This window comes from Fundulus heteroclitus, chromosome 21 (genome assembly GCF_011125445.2).
Source record: "Fundulus heteroclitus isolate FHET01 chromosome 21, MU-UCD_Fhet_4.1, whole genome shotgun sequence".
Taxonomy (NCBI): domain Eukaryota; kingdom Metazoa; phylum Chordata; class Actinopteri; order Cyprinodontiformes; family Fundulidae; genus Fundulus; species Fundulus heteroclitus.
The window spans coordinates 3,232,263-3,250,843 of NC_046381.1; the positions used below are offsets into that span (position 1 = coordinate 3,232,263).

General features: G+C 41.0%; 1 non-coding gene across 1 annotated transcript; it reads right to left on the minus strand.

Annotated features, from left to right (window-relative positions):
- Positions 1–9,646: 9,646 nt before the first annotated feature.
- On the minus strand, positions 9,647–9,719 carry trnat-ugu. The gene has a single exon. It is a non-coding gene; the product is annotated as a tRNA-Thr (tRNA).
- Between the last annotated feature and the right edge of the window lie 8,862 nt (positions 9,720–18,581).

The window sequence follows — 18,581 nt, forward strand, 5'->3', positions numbered from 1 at the left end:
ATCTTATTTCAAGTGCAGGATATCTAATTATCTTATTTTACAGGTAAGAAATACTCATTCCATTGGCAAATAGTCTTATTTAGCTGCTCAAATTAAGTAAAAATTCACTCATTTCAAGAAATTTTACTTGCTTTGAGTTCCGTTTTTGCAGTTTTCTGACAACTTAACCAAGCAACAGGCTGATGGCCTCCAAACAAAGGAAGTCCTGACCAGGTAGTGAGTGCATATACTGGACAACACACATTTCTGGTCCTATACATCAATCTGATTTTCAAACAAAAAAACAAACAAAAACATTTGGGGGGTTTTATCCTCTGTTAATGTTTTTAAAACACAGCTTAAATGACATTTATTGTTACTGGCTTTTAATTGCTCTGGTATTTTCTCTGTCTTCTCTAACCCCCAATTCTGCTGGAGGTTTTCCTCCCTGTTAAAGGGGAGTTTTCCTCTCCACTGTCGCTTCATGCATGCTCAGTATGAGGGATTGCTGCAAAACTATCAACAATGCAGACGACTGTCCACTGTGGCTCTACGCTCTTTCAAGGAGGAGTGAATGCTGCTTGGAGAGACTTGATGCAACCTGCTGGGTTTCCTTAGAGAGGAAACTTTTTGACCAATCTGTCTGGATTTGATTGAATTTGACTTTGTAAAGAGCTTTGACATGACATGTAGTAAAATGTTATTGAAATTGAACTGAAATTTGCACTAAATGTTATTTAATTTTCTTGACATCTCTTTTTTTTGTTTTTACTGAAATGTTTTCGATGTTTTAGACTTAAAAAGAATAAAAGAAAGGAACGTATATCTGCTATTCTGAGCACTACGTTTGACTCCTCTCTGAGGACAAACGGGAACCATCCTAATTTCTCCAACCTCTCATTTTATCATTTTCCACCTCTTCTATCCCTGACTGTCACCTTGAATCTGTAGACGAGGTTTGTTCCCGGTGGGGTTGGGGTGCGGTTGGGATGCAGGGTAATGATTTGGACCAGCGGGGTCACGGCGCCACTGACACTGCTTCTTTGCGCGCAGTAATTAGCCGAGGTGAGTGGAGAGGAGACCCCGAGCAAGAGCGGGTAAAAACAACATTGCGCTGCAGTTTTTCAACTCTCCGGCAAACCTCATTAACCGGACCTCGTCCCAGCTACAGACGGGCCTTTGTACCGTACACATGCACAACCATAGGTGAGCAGGACTTAGCCCACTTTATATATTTAACCATAGTGGTCTCCTCCAAGCTTGCCTACTTTATTTATTCAGTGATGACATAGACAAGGAGCACTGGGCCTACTATCAGCAAAGAATAAGATATTTTCATTATGTTTTTGCTTCTCATGAAAATAAAAACAAAATAAAATGTAAGTGGACATGTTGACGTGCCCTAAGGTGATATTTTTATGAAATACGTAGTTTCTGCTCTTATGCCCTCCTGTATGCAATATATCTGGGAGATGACCTTTCGTAACGTCAGATCCGAGCTTCAGTGGAAACAGTACAAACACATCAGCAAAGGCAGCTAACACATCCGTCATTAGTGATTAGTGTCCGTCTAAATTCTCACCACAGTTTCTAGTCAAGCAAAGAAGTTTGGATGGTTGCATTTTTATTTTAAAGAATTCAGGGGAATCAAACATCCGTTCTGACTTGTTTAGCACAGATAGTCCAAGAGGAATAGAGTATATGTCCCATTTATGCCAGTATAGTTAATGCTACAGATGTCCATATCTGTTTTTTAATTAATTCATTTATTTTGTCTCCAGTGCAAGTTAAGATTAAATACTAGCCAGTATTACATATCATCTACAGTTGAATCAAGATATTGGTGTACACATTGTTTGTTGTTAAATCAGACTAAACTATTCCTGTTTTAGTTAAGATTGCAATAATTATTTGTAGCCTATTTGCTGCTTATCAGTAGCATGTTCAGCTTGCCTCCAAGCTGAATTCTCGCGGTATTTGTGCGTTCACAAACACACAAGAATCCATGTTGTCCCGCTCCAGCTTCAATCGTTTGTGTCCGAACAAAAAAAAACGGAATTTGAATTTGCCGAAATTGAATTTGCTGAGTAATGAGTAATTTCAACTAGAGTTCAGCAAAACTTGTAGTTTCTAGGCTAGCATCTGGTTTTAAATGTCTTTTAGTCATAAAGCAGTGCTTTTGTGTTGATTTCTTCTTTGTTGTTTTGGCTTCCAATTATGTATGTTGAAAGGACTCAAATACCCCAACAGTGTCTTGGTGTCTGTTTTCCTTCTATCGGAGCCCTTTGGATTACCATGACCTGGAAAACTGCGAACCGCAGCGACGCATATCCTCCCATACGTATCATTACCCTGAATGCCTTTTTGTGGTGAAACAAAATGCTGGTATACCAGCCAGCTTCAGTCTGAGAAGTGTCGCTGTGAACACGGGTGAACACATTCCTTATGCATTTCTTCCCAGCAAGCTCCACATTTCTTCACAGATGGAGTTAAATTATGCAGCACAAACTGTCTGGAAATGACGCTCCGAGTGGGGTGGCGGGGGTGGGTGGTGCTTCTATGGAGCTATTTTCTTCTCCATCCTGTTAAGCTGTGGGAGAGAAATTCTCACTTTGCAGCTGGACCACAAATTTTTATTATTAAAACTGCATTTGACAAGAACTGAGTTTACCATACAATGCAATAAAAATGTAAAAGTTTATAATTAGATCATCTGATATGACAGACTATTCTCTGCATTATAGCTGTCCTCTCTTGAACTGTGGAGTACTTTTACAGTACACATGAGGTCTGACAACATTGGGACAGTTTGGAAAACAGAAACAGTGTTGTGCAAAACATTTTTTATTATACTGGGAAAGAAGATCAATATAGTATTACATGTCCAGATATTGGAGAGTATTTGGGCTTCATGTTAAATTCCTACACCCCAGAGGACCAGAGCTATATTAAAGGCTAAGAAGGCCACAACCATGTGGGGTGGTTTAAGAGACCTTCAGGCTGAGGTGATTGGGGACTATCACAAAATTGCCCATTGTAATCTTCTATGTACAATAAACAGTATTTTAATACATAAATCATATATGAAAATGAATGATGCCCCCTTGGTACTTTTAACTGGTGATCCTGGCCCATTGTGCAAAAAATGTTTGGACACCATTGGTGTAAAGGGGCTAAATTTACTCCTGAGAGAAATCCTGTTACATGCAGCCACAGATTTGAGACTTGAGCAGAGGTTCACCTTCTAGCAGGAGAACAACCAAAAACACACACCCAGTGCTACATTAGAGTGGTTTAAATCGAAGCGTATTTGTTAAAATTGTCCAAAGTCCAGAACTAAATCCAGTTGAAATCTTGCCGACCCGTTTCCTCTAACCTAACTGATTTTTGCAACAAAGAATGGGCAGAAGTTCAATTATCTAGATATATAAAACTTAATTGCAAAAAAAAAGTTGGTTCTTCATAGCATTCACTACATAAATGCATGCCACACTATTCAGATCGTAATTTATAAGAAATGCTGAAAATGTCTAATTCTACTTTCACTTTTAAAAGAAATGTGTACTTTGTGTTGATATATATATACAATCCCAAGGAAGTTCATTCACATTTGTAGTTGTAACATGACCGGACGTGAAAAACCTCAAAGCACCAGAATACATTATATCCAATAATAGCTCATCAGAATCCACTCCCCACCTAAATTTTTTTTTAAATACCACAAAGAAACAGACCTAAATCCTGGATTGTAGTCGAATTTATTATTTGTTTCCTAACTGATGTGTTTCGTGTAAAAGTGAGGAAAAGACAGTCCAAACATTTGACCCGCCTATTGATGGAGATTTCAAACACAGCGATCGTGACATAAATGGAGCATCACTGAGATGCCACACAGTTTAAACCACTTTTGTGTCACTGCCTATCACAGACGCACATTCCACAGTTTCTTCTGTTCTCTTTATCTGCACAGCCTTACCAGAACACAGAACAAAGGCCGGCTCTGTAGATCAGACTGGAAGAATAAGGTAATTTTACGTTGCTCAAAACTTTAGCAATTGCACAGAGGCAGAGCGATTATCTCCTAAATGTCATGTTTCCCAGAATGAATCAGAGTGGTGACTTCCCCGCCGTGATGGCTACTGATAATGGTGTGCAAAATCACAGCCCCAGAGCGCATTTCAATTCTAACGAGTCACCCGTTCCTCCTCGCTATCTGTGTTATGTGTGTCCTTTTCTTCTTTGAAAACTTTATGTGAGACAGAAAACACGCTGGATTTCAGCCAGAAGTGCTACAAATCTGGACCCACAGTGGAAATGTCACATTAACAGGTCCGGACAATTTGTTTCATATCTCAAGCATCAACAGTATCATTTTTTATTTTTTATTTTTCCGACACATTGATCATTCAGGTGTAATAATAAAAAGTAAAGAAATAAAGCAAACAAAGACAGCCTGACCTAAGCCTTATGTGGTAAAAGAAATTGCCTCTAAACCCAGTAAATGGTTGGCTCTTCAACACAGTAACAACTGCCATTAAGAGTCCGTAATAACAGGCACTGAGTCTTTGTTGCTTTGTTTCTGTCAAGAAATTTTGGTCCATTCTTTTTTTCCTGAACTGTTTTAACTTGGCCTCTTTTGTGGATTTAAGTCTGGGCTTTGATTAGGTCCTTCCAAAACCTGCATCTTGTCTTTTTATATGGACTTGCTGGTTTGCTTTGAATCATCTTCCTGCTACACAACCCAAGTATTCTTAAACCTAATGCCATAAACTAAACTAAGATATGATGGGACGCTGCGCTGTTTTCCCCCAGCGACACCTAGTGCCCGCCTACCAAAGGTTTTTTTTTTGGCAATCATAGTATCAAATTAAAACGTAAGCACAAGAAGGTAAGATGAAATTTTGGATTCTTACTAAACAGATGTGATAGCAGCAGCTACGTGTGCGTCCTCCTGCGCTGCCATGTTTATGTTGGTTTGGCTGTGGGCTCGTCAACTCTCAGGTATGTCCCGCCTTAAACCTCCATACTGCAACGTGATTGGCCCGAAAACATTTTTGGTTTGGAGACAAATGGTTTAAGACGGAGCGGTACAAGATGGTTTCTCAAGTGTTTGTGAACGTACAAATACCGCGATAATTCAAAGTTAAATGGTATCCACACCTTTTAAAAATATTCTAATTTTGTCTCAACAGTCCACAGAGTATTTTCCCCACAACACCTGGAGATTCTAAAGGTATTTTTGACAAATATGACCTTGACACTCTACCATGGGAGCCATTTTTGCCCAGTTCCTTCCCAATTGTTTAATCATTGTCGTTGACCTTAACTAACACAGATGAGGGCTGCAGATGCTTATTTGCCTTTTTTTCTGACCTCCTGGATGCTCAGAGAGTAATCTTTGTAGCACATCTACTCCAGGGAAGGTTCCCCAGACATGTTCTGTTTATGAGATTTCTTGATTCTACAGATCAGTTAGCTATACTTGGTACAAAGGGTGTGAAAATGAGCAGCTTTGGAAACAGTGTGGTTTATCACACTAAATACTTGATTTTACAAGTGGAAAATATTTTTTTCACATTCAAGTTAATTTGAAATACTATTTTTAATACATTAATATTAATAATTGTTTACTCAGGTTATCTCTAGCAGTATTTAAACATGTATTTTCTATGCTCACATGGTTTCAAATAATTAAGAAAAAATATTTTGAAGCAAAATAACAAAAAAACAACAAAAGAATGTGTCTTCTCTTGTCATGTGGTTTGCATGATGCAGGACACAGCAGAAGGACAGCTCAGGGTTATTATTGAATGAACGTGCTCAGGATATATGTGGTTTGGTGAAAGTGACAGCTTACAGAGATTCAAAATATCAGGCTTAGGCTATCAAATGTTTTAGAAAAATATGTGGTTTGGATATCTTCTGTTGACGGATTCAAAGAAAAACAGCTCAAAATCCCATTTGTAAGGAGTCCATGTTTATGCATGGCTCTTATGAAACTAATTTTTCTTTGAGCGAAAAATGTAATATAATAAATAACAGATGTTTTTTTTTTTTTTTTTGCCTGTAATGATGATGACCATGACACCTTCCTCTAAATCCAGATGTTTCTTTTGGTTTCCTTTTGTAAAAGATAAAACAAAACATTGGATAGAAATATCATAGAATAAAACGTTGTGGATCAAAAAGCCTAGTAAAAGCACATAATTCACTAAACAGAGGCTAGCGAAGCAGAAGCAAAAAGGAGACAAAGCTTGGGAGAAATGATCAATAGAACAAGGACCTGACAGTAATTTGGAAAACAGACAAAAGTTGATTACTTGAGTGGGTGCAGGTGAGTGGACAGTAAAAGATGATTTGTGGTCAGGTCAGAAAACCCCAGATAGAAGAAAGTAAATTTATATCCAGTGCTGACATTGACAACATCAAAGATAATAGAAACATGTCTGAACATAAAATACTTAACCTTAATAAAAACATATCTTATTAATTTTACTGTATATTACACAAATGAAAGCAGTAGCTGACTTTTTGCCAAAAGGTTGGTTCAATCTGATGGTCAAAGTATGTCAACAGAGAACATTTTGCCATTTGTTTGAAGTTACACAGGGGTGTCCAAAGTGTGGCCCCTGTCCTGATTGTGTGCGGCTGCCAACTGCATTTCAAGAAAGATTTGGCCTACCAGCACTGGTGGCTGGTGCAGATGGAAACTTTTTATTTTCAATTAGGGTAAATTTATTATAGGCAAGTTAAAATCTTACAACTGAATGCTTAACTGAATCTTTGGTACAACACAAAACATTTGTCTCTTATTTAGCACACTTTTTGCACCCGCTTTAATTTCATAGTCAGTAGGATGACTTTTACTCAAATGAAGACTTTGGTGTCTTAACCTCTGATTGGAATTAATTTAATAAAATAGGCTAAATACAGTTTAATATGTTTTTTAATTATCATATTTTGTTAGGCAGGTTAAAGGAAATCACAATATTTTTGATTACGTTGTTTATTTTTTAGGAACATTGGAAAAGTTGTTGGAAGTTGGAATTAGGTAAGTGTGGAAATCTAATTTCAGTGTTAAGCCAAGCACATGCCTACTGTGCTCTTATAGTGAGCAGAGCTCTTCCCTGCAACTTTATAGGTGGAAACGGGGCTTTAGTCATCGGAGAATCGGAAGCAGGACTGGACAACTGTCCTTATGCCAAGGCTGCAACCTAATCTTATCAATACCCTGCTGGCAACTCTAAGTGTGGAGTGGTTGATGCACTCTCACTCAAATTAGGCACACACCTCCAAATTGCACATATGGGCAGGTTGTTGGAAGCCAATGCATCTTCCTTGTTCTTCAGGATTCAAATGTTATATTTGTCAAGCTGATAAACTGATGAAAATTCTGTACAGAAACTGAATATTCAGAAGCATCATAGTAGAAACATGATAATCATGACAGTACGGTTGTCATTGTTGTTGGGTCAGCGCTATTTTTCAATATTGTAGGGCATCTTCATAAGATTTATGTGGAACTTCCTCTCTTCCTCTTCTGTCGACCATCAGAAATGATGCTTACAATATTCTTTGAGCAGGAAACTGACCTAATCACAATACAGAATCCCTTTCTTAGATTATGCAAACCCACTAATTGCTATCTAATTACCTATACATCTAACGGCACCCTCTAGTGGCGCTACACCACCCTCTTGAGCTTCCACTAAGAGAAGATTTCCAGCCTTTTTTTACTAGCCTGTTTTCTACCACTGGATCTGTGTGAAGCAGCTTAATTATTCCCCTGGATGCATTTTACTCTTCCTCCTCCACCCCCGCAACTCCGACACCCACCTGTGGACCCCACTCTCCTAGGGCCTTGTGGGTAATTTGCATTGATCACTCCCAGTGCTCTCATTTTCTTCTCAGTGTGCTTTACAGAAAGTGATGAGTCGCAGGGCCTTGATACTAAAAGAAGCCACGTGGCGGCCGGCTACCCTCTGCCAGCGTGAAGCTGTAAAAAGATTAGTCATCAAATGACTTCTTGGCCTCTTCTCGTGTTAGTGTCTCTGTTGGCCAATATTGCTCATGTTCAAGCTAAGAACATTATCCTCCAGGGGTTTTGTCTCCAACTTCTGATAACCAGACATTGCAGCTAGTGACAAAACACCAGGCATCTCTCACACCGCTGGATTAAATTTTGCTCCAGCTTTGAGGATTTTCTTTTGTTATTGTGTTCACTGAAAGCATTAATGCCGTGAAGCACACACTGCACCAGTATTTGATTTTAAGAGTTACTACTGCTCCATGATTACTCATTAAATTGCTTTTTTCTTTTATTAAATTTTATATTTTTATTGAAAGTCACTGGTCAACTTAATATGTTGTGGAATAAATGTTATGGAGGCTATTAAACTGTGAAATCAGGTCTGGAATAGAGACTGATCATTCAAAAGGCCAAATAATGTGTGTAGTGACATGCCAAATAATTCTAACACAGCTTGTGCTTTTCCAATGTATTTGTAAAGATGAATATTTAATATAAATTTTAACAACAATGGAAACAATTAAGGACACCCCCACAATATATTATGAAATCCCCACATTTGTCCTCACTTCAGCAGGCTAGAGTTGCACACAGCCATTTCAAATCAGGTGCACATGATGATAGCATTGCCTCTCTGCAGGCAGAAGGAGGTTTAACCTATTTAAACACAAAGACATTTAATTGGGTCTACTCCTGACTGTGGGAAGTCTCAGTGAACACCATTGTGAGATGGGAAAAGCGTTCTGATCCCTTTGAGAAAGAGGCCGCAGCGGCTTATGAGTTTGAAGAGATCACAAAATAAACTCCGATGCTTAATTTCACCGTATGGAACACAGTCTAAGTGTGCGTGTACATGGCTGTTGCATGTGTTTCTGTGTTGCGCGGCGATAGACTGGCAACCTGTCCAGGGCGCTCCCCACCTCTCGCCCATTTATGCTAAAGCAGAACCGGACCCTTCAACAATAACCAATAACATAGCAGGGAATACACCAAAGTCTGGCTACCAGCTAAGAAATGTGAAGTCCTGGTCCGATTCAGGACTAGCTATTAACGGTAGGGTGCCCTAACCTTTTCCAGATAGGATAAACATATTTGCTATTATTTCTGTCTCAATGAGTGTCCCTCTGTGATGTAGCAGGCCAAGTATGTGTCTTTTTACTAGGGGGGTTCCGGGTTTGAATCCCAGTTGCACCTGGAAGAGTATTCAGGGTAAAATACCGTGCAAGTTGTAATGACTTGCTGTGGCGACCCTGGAACAGGAGAGCAGCTGAAACGACTCGCTCACTTTTGTTTAATGAGTGAAATAATTTCAGCTCTTATGATTGCCATTCAAGGGGCTGCACAGTGGCGTAGCGCTGTTGCCTTGCAGCATGAAGGTCCTGGGTTCGAGTCCTAAGTTATAGTAATAGTAACTTTATTGTCATTGAAACATACATTACAATGACATTTGTTCTCTGCTTCTTAACCCATCACCCTTGGGGAGCAGTGGGCTGCCATATGTGGCGCTATCTGGGGTTAAGGGTCTTGCTCAGGGACCCAGAGTGCAGGCACTGGGGATCGAACTGGGTACTTGCATCCTTCTCTGAGTGCAAGCACGCTGCTCTCACCACTAGGCCACAACCCCCCCAAAAATATCACAGGCCCCAGCGAGATTTGAACTCACGACCCCTGGTTTACAAGACCAGTGCTCTAACCCCTGAGCTATGGAGCCCTACCTACCAACCCTGTGTCTTTCTGCAGGGAGTTTGCATGTTCTCCCTGTTTCTCTCCGGGTACTTCGGCTTCCTCCCACATTCCAAAAAACATGACTGTTAGGTTAATCGGCCTCTCTAATTTCTCCTCAGGTGTGCGTGAATGTCTCTGTGTTGCCCTGCGCCTCTCGCCCATTGACAGCTGGAGATATGCACCAGCACCCCTCGCGACCCCATCCATCCGCAAAATGGATGGATGGATGATTGCCATTCTTCCCAATGAAAAGTAAAAGCTTGTCATTGTTAGCGGAGGATTTGTGATGGTGTGAGCGAAACCCAGGTAAATGTGTTGGAGTGCCCGGCTAACTCTTCTGTACCAGGACTTCGTAAATAAAAAATGTAGTGATCCTGGACAAAAATAAAGCACGTATGATCTGAAATGTAAGTTTATTTGTTTGAGATGGTGCAGCTCCAGATAAAAGCAGTACTTATTTTAAGGATTTCTGTATGCCTTTACCGGGGGGTTCAACATAAGAATGTGTGACATCTTAGCTGTTCGGATCTGATCAAAGAGAATCTTTGGTGAGCTATTCTTCAGCATACGTTGCTTCCACTAGATTAATAACCTCAAGTCTTTCTATTCTGATCGTGTTTGACTCTCGTGTTTCACCAGAGCAATTCACCTTGTAAATGACCCTACTATTAAAATAATTAGGTGAACTCGACAACCTCCCCTCGCTGCCATTCAGACGAGTTTGCACAGCCTATATTTCAAAGTCCGCTCAGTTTTGCATTTTTGTCCATTTGGTTCAACCTCCAGAACTTTTAACTTGAATAGAATAATGATCTGGACACGGCTTATGTCAAGAAAAAAAGGGTCTTTGTCTGCCACTATCTCTGCCAGTATATATCTTTACAATTATCTGATGTGCTAAAATGACCCGTTTTCTCTCATTTGATCGTTATTCCATATGTATGCAAGAGAAAATGGCTGCAAATCTAACTCTGGCTCATTAAAAGTTTTTCCCTCTTCTGCTGTTCTCCGCTTGTGTTCATAAAACTCCCAGAGACCACAGTGAGTCCAGACTATAAGACCAATTGTAGTCCAGCTGTTAAACTCTATTCCATTGATTTCTTATCAGACTTGTTTGTGCCAGTCCTGACGTGGGTGTGCTGAGGTGGAATCAGTTTCTCCAAAGCACTCTGAAATGGAAAGCCTTGTTTCAGCCTCCCCGCACCAAATTAGATTGCGTCCTTGTGCCAAGGGGACTTTTTTTTTTTTTTTTTTTTTGTCTCTCTTTGAGTCTCTCTTTGCTGAAAGGTCATAGTGGCAGGGCGAAGACTGTCCCGTGCAGACCTTTGTCGCATGTTATTTATGGATATTCCACAGCAGATGGGTGCAAAAGCCTGGGCTGCACAGTTGATAAAGGGATACAGTACAGTCCCTCCCTCCACCACCCTGCCAAATGGTTTTTAGGTTAAGTCGGAACAGGAACCATTCTGGGTGACCAGAAATTTATGATGAGAAATATTTAGAGAGGAGCTACAACAAAAGAACCAAATAAAAAGCAAAGTTGAAAGTTTGTGAGACCATCAAATATAAAACAGGACTGAAAACGCGATACAGGTAAAAAAAAAAAAAAAAAAACGGGTGTGCGGCTCGACGGATGCTGACTGGATGTTTATTTTTGCCCCTCTGCTGAGAGAGCAGTGGAATAAATCAGTGTCGAACGCAGTGCTAATGTGAAACATGTGATGGTCAGTGACAGCATGAGTGATGACTGTATTATTGAGCTATAAACTGCAGTCCCAATTCGACATCAGTAATAGTGTGCTTCCTGGACAGGTTTTATCCAGGCGTGAATGGAGGCAATATGTCAAACTGCGCTCCAGCCGCACAACCGAGGGCAGGAAATAAGAATTATATTTGCCAATGTATCTTTGCATCAATAATCTATGTATTTCTGAATTTTATGTTAGTTTTGAATGTTAAAAACTCATTTTTTTTTCAGATATTTTTTTTTTTTGTGATGATGTGTTGTGCACACTGAAATGTTTGTACCAAAACTGCGACTGTGTGGTAAAAACAAAATGTGTGAAGTTTGCAACAGTCACACAGCTACTGTTGCAAACAGGAAGATACAATAATGGAAAAAGATTAACTAAGGCAAAAAAATATGGATCCAATTATAAATCCTGATGGTGCAAAACAAAAACATTAGTAGTTTTTTTTTTTTGTGGGGTGGTGTGTATGGGGTGCAATTCGGGTCACTTGAGCTGTTTGTGATTTTACAAAAAGAGTTATAGACATCCTCATGTCGTGGTTGTTGTTCTTCACATCCTTTGCTCTGTGGTATTAACACAAGAGGTGAAGAGCTGGCATGGCTGCAGCAGCATCCTACCCTCACTCATTGTGGAAGCTGAAGGGCAAAGCGATCCGTTACAGAGAAGACAAAGAAACCCCTGCTGGGATTTCACCGCCTGCTCTCCAATTGCTCCGGTTTGTATATAAGATGGGGGTTGGCGCTGAAGCACGGCTAGTTGTGAACAGAAGCTACTATTAGCTGTTTAAAAAAGTCCACAGCGCACGGCTTCTGAAGACAATAACAATAGCACACAAACCAGGGAGAATGTTTATGGTTGTGTATTGACTGGAGGAGGCCAGATATAAAAAGAACTCCTGGGAAACGTATTTCTCCTCACATGAGGAGCAAACATTACTACAACACAGCAGCCTTTGACTGGAGGGTGGAAAAGTAGTTGTTTCAAACTGGTGTGGTGGTAAAGCTGGTCTTGACTCGATTCAATTCAGTATATTTATGTAGCACCAGTTCATGACACATCATCTAAAGGCACTTTACAAGTCAATTATATCAAACTGTATAGACCAACTGGTTAAAAAGGTCTATTTAAGGAAATCCAGCAGATTGCATCAATTTATTGACTTGCAGCGTTCTCTCCTCATCGCAGAACATGTAGTCACAGTGGACAGTTGTTGGCATTGTGTTGGTGCCTTTGCAGCAATCCCTCATACTAAGCATGCTTATAGCAACAAACTAATTGATCTCAAAATTAGTTTGTTTTTTTTGGTCTTGCGTGTGCTGGAATTGGGATATGTCTCAACATCACAGCTACAACATCCTTTGTCATTGCAGCTTTATTCGAAACGCTCAGTTGTTTCCAAATGCAAACAACTGTGTGAGAGGCATGAGAAAGCAACTGCTACCAAAATGTTCCAGTGCAAATATTCTCCTGTCAATTCAAGACGCAGAAAGAAGAGGCAAAGCTAAGTGAGTTAAGTCCTGCACCTCCACGACCTCTGACAGCAAACACTAATTCTGAATGTCTGAGTTGCCTGTTTAACTTATTATCTGTTTGTCAGATGGATTACAAATCAGCAATTTGGACACATGTAAATTTTAAACAGTGATTCATTGGACTGGCTGTGGTGCTGTTATTTTATTAAAATGACAGCTGAATTTGTCTCTTAAAACACTATTTTCAATTACTGACAACCCAGTTTTAGCGCTGTGGCACCGCAGACCACAACAGTAAGCTACATAGTCTTACAGACTAAGATGATGGCCTTCCTATTGATAAAAACAGCACAGCTTGATATGTGCAGTAGCTGTTCTGTGATTACATACAACCTAGTTTTGTGGATTAGACGAGGATGAAATTTAAAATGTAGTGATGTAGTCTCATCTTTCTGTTTACTTAGGCGTATAGTATTAACCCAACAGTACAGCTAGCTGCTACAGGAAGTTAGACAAACAGCTGGTTAAAACATGGCTGCAAACTTTAGACAATGATTTGTAGGATTGTTTATAATCTGTTTATTAATTAGGGTGGAAATAATAAAAGTAACTGAGCTGAAATGCAGAATCACACACATTTTCTGCTTACGCACAAGCTAGTATTATCAGTGCGGTTGCTACAGAACCTTTTTAAATGAGCTCTTTAAAGCTGTCATTTGGCACGTCTTTAAAAGGATGAAAATTATCCTTGAGATTGTTTTCATGGCATGTTTATGGATTAGAGGAGGACAGAAAATGAGTGAAAACTTTAATTATTATTTTTCTTTACGCGTCAGCTAGCATTAGGACTGCTGCACAGCTTGGTGCCACAGAAAAGTTAGAAAAATGTTAAAAACTGTTGCTTCAAAGTCAGGGTCTGCAATTAATGATGTGCATATTATGCCCAGAGTACGGTCTCATTTTTATAGAGATGCTGTAAAATGAGTAATTAAAATATGCATCATTCTCACTTGCACAGGTAAACATGGTGGCATGCATTGTCTGAAATGAAATTTGTCAAAGATTATGAGATTAACCCTGGAGCCGTGCTGTGGAGTCAATCGGTGACACGTATGCCAAAGACGACATGGGAGGGATGTCCTTGCTGACCCTTTTAAGCTCATGTATAGAGAGTTTGGGACTCTTTCACTTCCTGGTTTTGTTCCAGCATCGTGTTTATGTAGAGAGTCCAGTGCAGAAACTGCATCCTTCCTCTGTCCTATTAGATTAAATATCTTAAGGTATAGTTTTTGTTTCAAGACTCATTTCTTAATAAGGAAGTCAACAATAAAAGAAGCGCGCTTCTCTGGTGTAAAGAACTGGGAGGACCGCAACAGTGTGAGGTTAAATCTTTACAAATTCATAATTCTATCTTGAATAAAGGACAGCAGCAAAGTCAAGGTCTGCATCCAGACAAGTGTCTTTTTGTCTTTTCAAAAAAAAAGTATATCAAAATCTACCATCTCGGGACAACTCCCAGGCTTATTATTTACAGCATAGTAACCCAGAAATATTTAATGATCAGTACTGGAGTTTTGGTTTTTAGCCTGGGAAGAATATGAACTACATATTGTCATGGCTGGTTTTAAGTGTTTGGCCCACATGCAGGACACGAACGGCAGCAGGGAATCAGTTTCAAAGGATTTATTTAAGCAGAAAATCAGGGTACGAGGACAGCGGGAACGAAGGCCGACCAGGACGCGTTCAGACGCTGCAAGGGAAAGGGAAACGTCAAAAAGGGGTTGATGGAACCAAACACGTTAGAGTTGGGCATAAGCTCACCACTGGGCGCAGGAAACCGGGCCGGGGAGGATGGGACGGACTCAGCCTTGCCTGATGGAGCTGGTGGCAGGTGTCTGAGTGACCGGCGGGCGCAGGCTGAACGGAATCCGAGCAGCGCCGGAGAATCCAGAGGTCCAGGAGCAGCAGGAGGAACCAGGTGAGTCCCGAGGGGTTCCAGTTCAGACACTTGGCACGGGGAAGGGATCCGAGGAACCGTACTGAGCGGGCACAGGTGACTCCTAGAGAGGGATCCGCCGGGAGGGCGATCAGGTGAGACCTGGAGAGCACAGAGAGATGATCAGTTTATCGAAAACTGGAGATCTGTCGAAGACAGTGGCCTTTCGCATACCACTCAGGTTAATACTCTGGCATCCTCCTGCTGTCCGTGCGCAGTTCTTATAGCGCGGCCCGGCGCTGCTGAACCAACCGTAGGTGTGCGTGCCCCGCCCACCAGTCAACCGCAAACACCTGCGGAGGGAAGCAGAGAGGGCAGGGCCGGCAGAAACTGCACGGCTCTGCCAGCTGAGTCCTGACACATATTTTATCAGTAATTGTGAATTTGTCCATATTCTTTATTTTTGTCCTAGGTAGTGGATGCACTTTGGGCTTTATGGAACATTTATCCATGACTATTTCCACTTTTTCAACTTCAAACTATACCCCCTTATTGCTGCTTATCTAAGCACAAAGCCCTATTTTTGTATGCGTGTTATCATTTTTGCAATGACAAAATATTCCTAATTCTTGACATCGGTGTGGTTCTCTGTGTTATTCAAGATAGCTGTTCCAGTCAGATTCAACAGAACTGGACCTGCAAAAGTTAAGGAAGCAAAAAGGGAAATGTACTGACAGTAAAACACTCCGTCTAAAGGTTTCACTGAATTAAAAGGGCAGGCTGTGGCCTTTCCTATTCTCATGGAAAAGCGGGTCGAGCAGCGCCCACAAGACATTCTTTGATGTCTCAGCCTTAAACCGAAGCCACAGAAACCCTCCTGCAGTATCTTCAGGGGAGCCAGGCGGCTCGATAACAAACCGGAATCACGGGCGACTGGAGAGATTGAGAAATAAACTATATTTTGTTGCACTGGGTGATAAAGGACAGGAATTCTTCAATCCAGCAGGCATGCGATAACAGGTTATAGGAGTGCTTTTTATTTATTTATTTATTTCAGGAACGTGTGAGAGACCCTGTGAATGGAGATAAACATGCTTGACAAGAAGGCAATAGGTAAAGGGTATGTTGATGGGAGCAGCGAGGGTGACTAATGCTGTTGACACTGATACACCCTTGCATGGTCAAAGACTTCCCTTCCTTTTTAGAGCAAAGGTTGAAACTGCAGCAAACGCTTGACGCCTTATAACGATGGCGTTTGCAAAACTCTGTATTGTTGCGATGTTTTTGCAAGAGTTGGAAAAAATATTTTCCGCTCGTGTTCCATGAGGCAGGAAGGTGACGAGACAGAAGGCTAAATTTGCAGCTCTGAGTACGCCCAGAAGGGTCAGAGGCCGAGACATGAAAGCTACTATTATCCTAGTGTCATTAATATCTGAAAGAGCTGGGGGGGGGGGAGTGTTAGGCAGGAATAAAAAGAGCTGACAGACACTGAAAAAAAAGGAATAAGTGCTAACAGCCAAAGAGGTTGTAACCTGAAGGAGGTGAATGTGGCTTTTCTTTGAACATAGATAGGTTTGGAAAGAGGGTTGAGCCTGTGGTGAGAAAAAGAAGAGCAGTTTTTGACAGGGGCCATCTTTCTGTGCGAAAAAAGCTAAAAATTTCTATAAAAAAGTGTATTTACTCTTATCTCTGATGAGTTGCATTGAAATATTGCTGCTTCATGTGTATTTTGAACAAATCTGTTATCTACAATTCAGGATAAGATGAGATAAGATTCCTTTGTTGTCGTTGCGTGCACAAAGCATGCTCTACGAGAATCAGGTGCGCTCCCAATGATGCTCATCTAAGAAGAAGAGAAGATTTACATACACATTTTTTTTTCAAAATTCACTCATTCACTTCATTGTAATTTGATTTTATGTGCTAGACCAGGAGACATTAGCTGACAGTTGAGAAGGGAAAGTGAAGATACAGTTTTTTTTGTCCTTTTTCCCCCCAAAAAACAATCTAAAACGTTATGCATACATTTATATTCAGTCAGACTTTACCTTACAACCCCTTTATACTGCATTTACGGACTAGTAGCACATGTTTCTACCAGCATTAAACTCAATTTATTTTCCCTTGGGACCGGACCTGCCTAGTCAACGCACACATGAAGAGGGGTGGCATGCGGAGGATGCCTCTGTCACCACAGCACGGACTTTTAGTTTGTTGGTTTCTTCGATTGCCCTACGTTTCCACTCAACCCCAGGCACGAGCTACAACACCCACGTTCATTAACTCACGTTTATTCTTTAAATGAATATCGTAAATGTTAGATGTTGCATAGTCTCCCTTTTTTTGTTGCCATTAGTGAGCCAGAGTAGTAACACGTCGTGCTAGTCTAACAAAACGTGGATGCTGACCTTAGGGTGCAGGTTTGAGAGCCAAATAATAATTATTCAATATTCACAAATGGATAATTAAAAACACATAAACAAAACAGACAAAAGTATAAAAAGTATTGCACTTCTGTTGTAAAGTAACCAGGGCGGCTGGGTTGAGTGCAGCTACTGCCCTGGCATAGAAACTCTTCTCCAGTCTGTTTGCATGAGTTTTCAGTGCCCCGTAGCGTCGTCCAGATGGCAGATGCTCAAAAGATGAGTGTCTGGGATGAGATGAGGCTGTGACAGTTTTTGGGGGCTTTTTTTTTTTTTACCGGGTGTTGTACAGTTCCTCCGGCGAAGGGAGAGGACATCTGATGATCCTTTGGGCTGTGATGACGACCCTCTGGAGTGCTTTCCCGTCTGCCGGCTGTGCAGCTGGAGAACCACACGCAGATGCAGTAGGTGAGAGGACGCTCTCTATGGAGCGCCGGGAGAAGAGGGACACCGGCGGCTTTTGTGCAGGATCGTTGTTCCTGAGTGCTCTCGGAAAGTGCAGTCTCTGCTGTGCCTTCTTAGCACATGGAGAGATCAATTCTTGCCCGTTTCTCTTTGCAAAAAAAAGCTAATGCTCAGTCAGATCAGGTAGAAAAGGGTCGGTCAACATACATTTCCTAAACCATGGCAAAGATGTTCAATTGGATTTTGGTCCAGGGCACGGTAACCCGTGAAAATTATTTAATTCCACTGCAGCTTTGCAGCTCTGGCTGTTTTTTTAGGGTGATTTTCCTGCTGGAAGGTCTTTTTTTGCCTGTACCCATCTTTCTATGAACGATGTCTTTACTGAACGAATGCATTTCCACAACATGATATCGCTACCACCACCTTGCTAGAAAGTCAAACTTTGGCTCATTTGATGAGAGCACCATCTTCCACATGTTCTGCACATGGCTTGTGGCAAACTGTAAACAATACTAAGGGCATTATTTAGGCAATGGCATTCTTCCTGCTTTCTTTCTCCTCCACAGCATTGGCCAGATCTATGCTGTGCACGGGTAATAGAAGCCCTGCCAATAGATACTGTCATCCTATATGTGGATCTCTGCAGCTCCTCCAAAGTTACTTCCGGCTCTGTGTATGATTAACAATGTCCTCGGCCAATCTGTCAGTTTAGCTGGATGGCCAACTCTTTGCAATCATGCCGTAGACTTTCCGTTTTCAGATGACGGACTGAAAAGAGCTCTGTGAGATGTTCGAAGCTTCGGAAATTGCTTTAAACTTCTCCACAACGTTCTCCCTGACCCGTCTGCTGTGTTCCTTGGC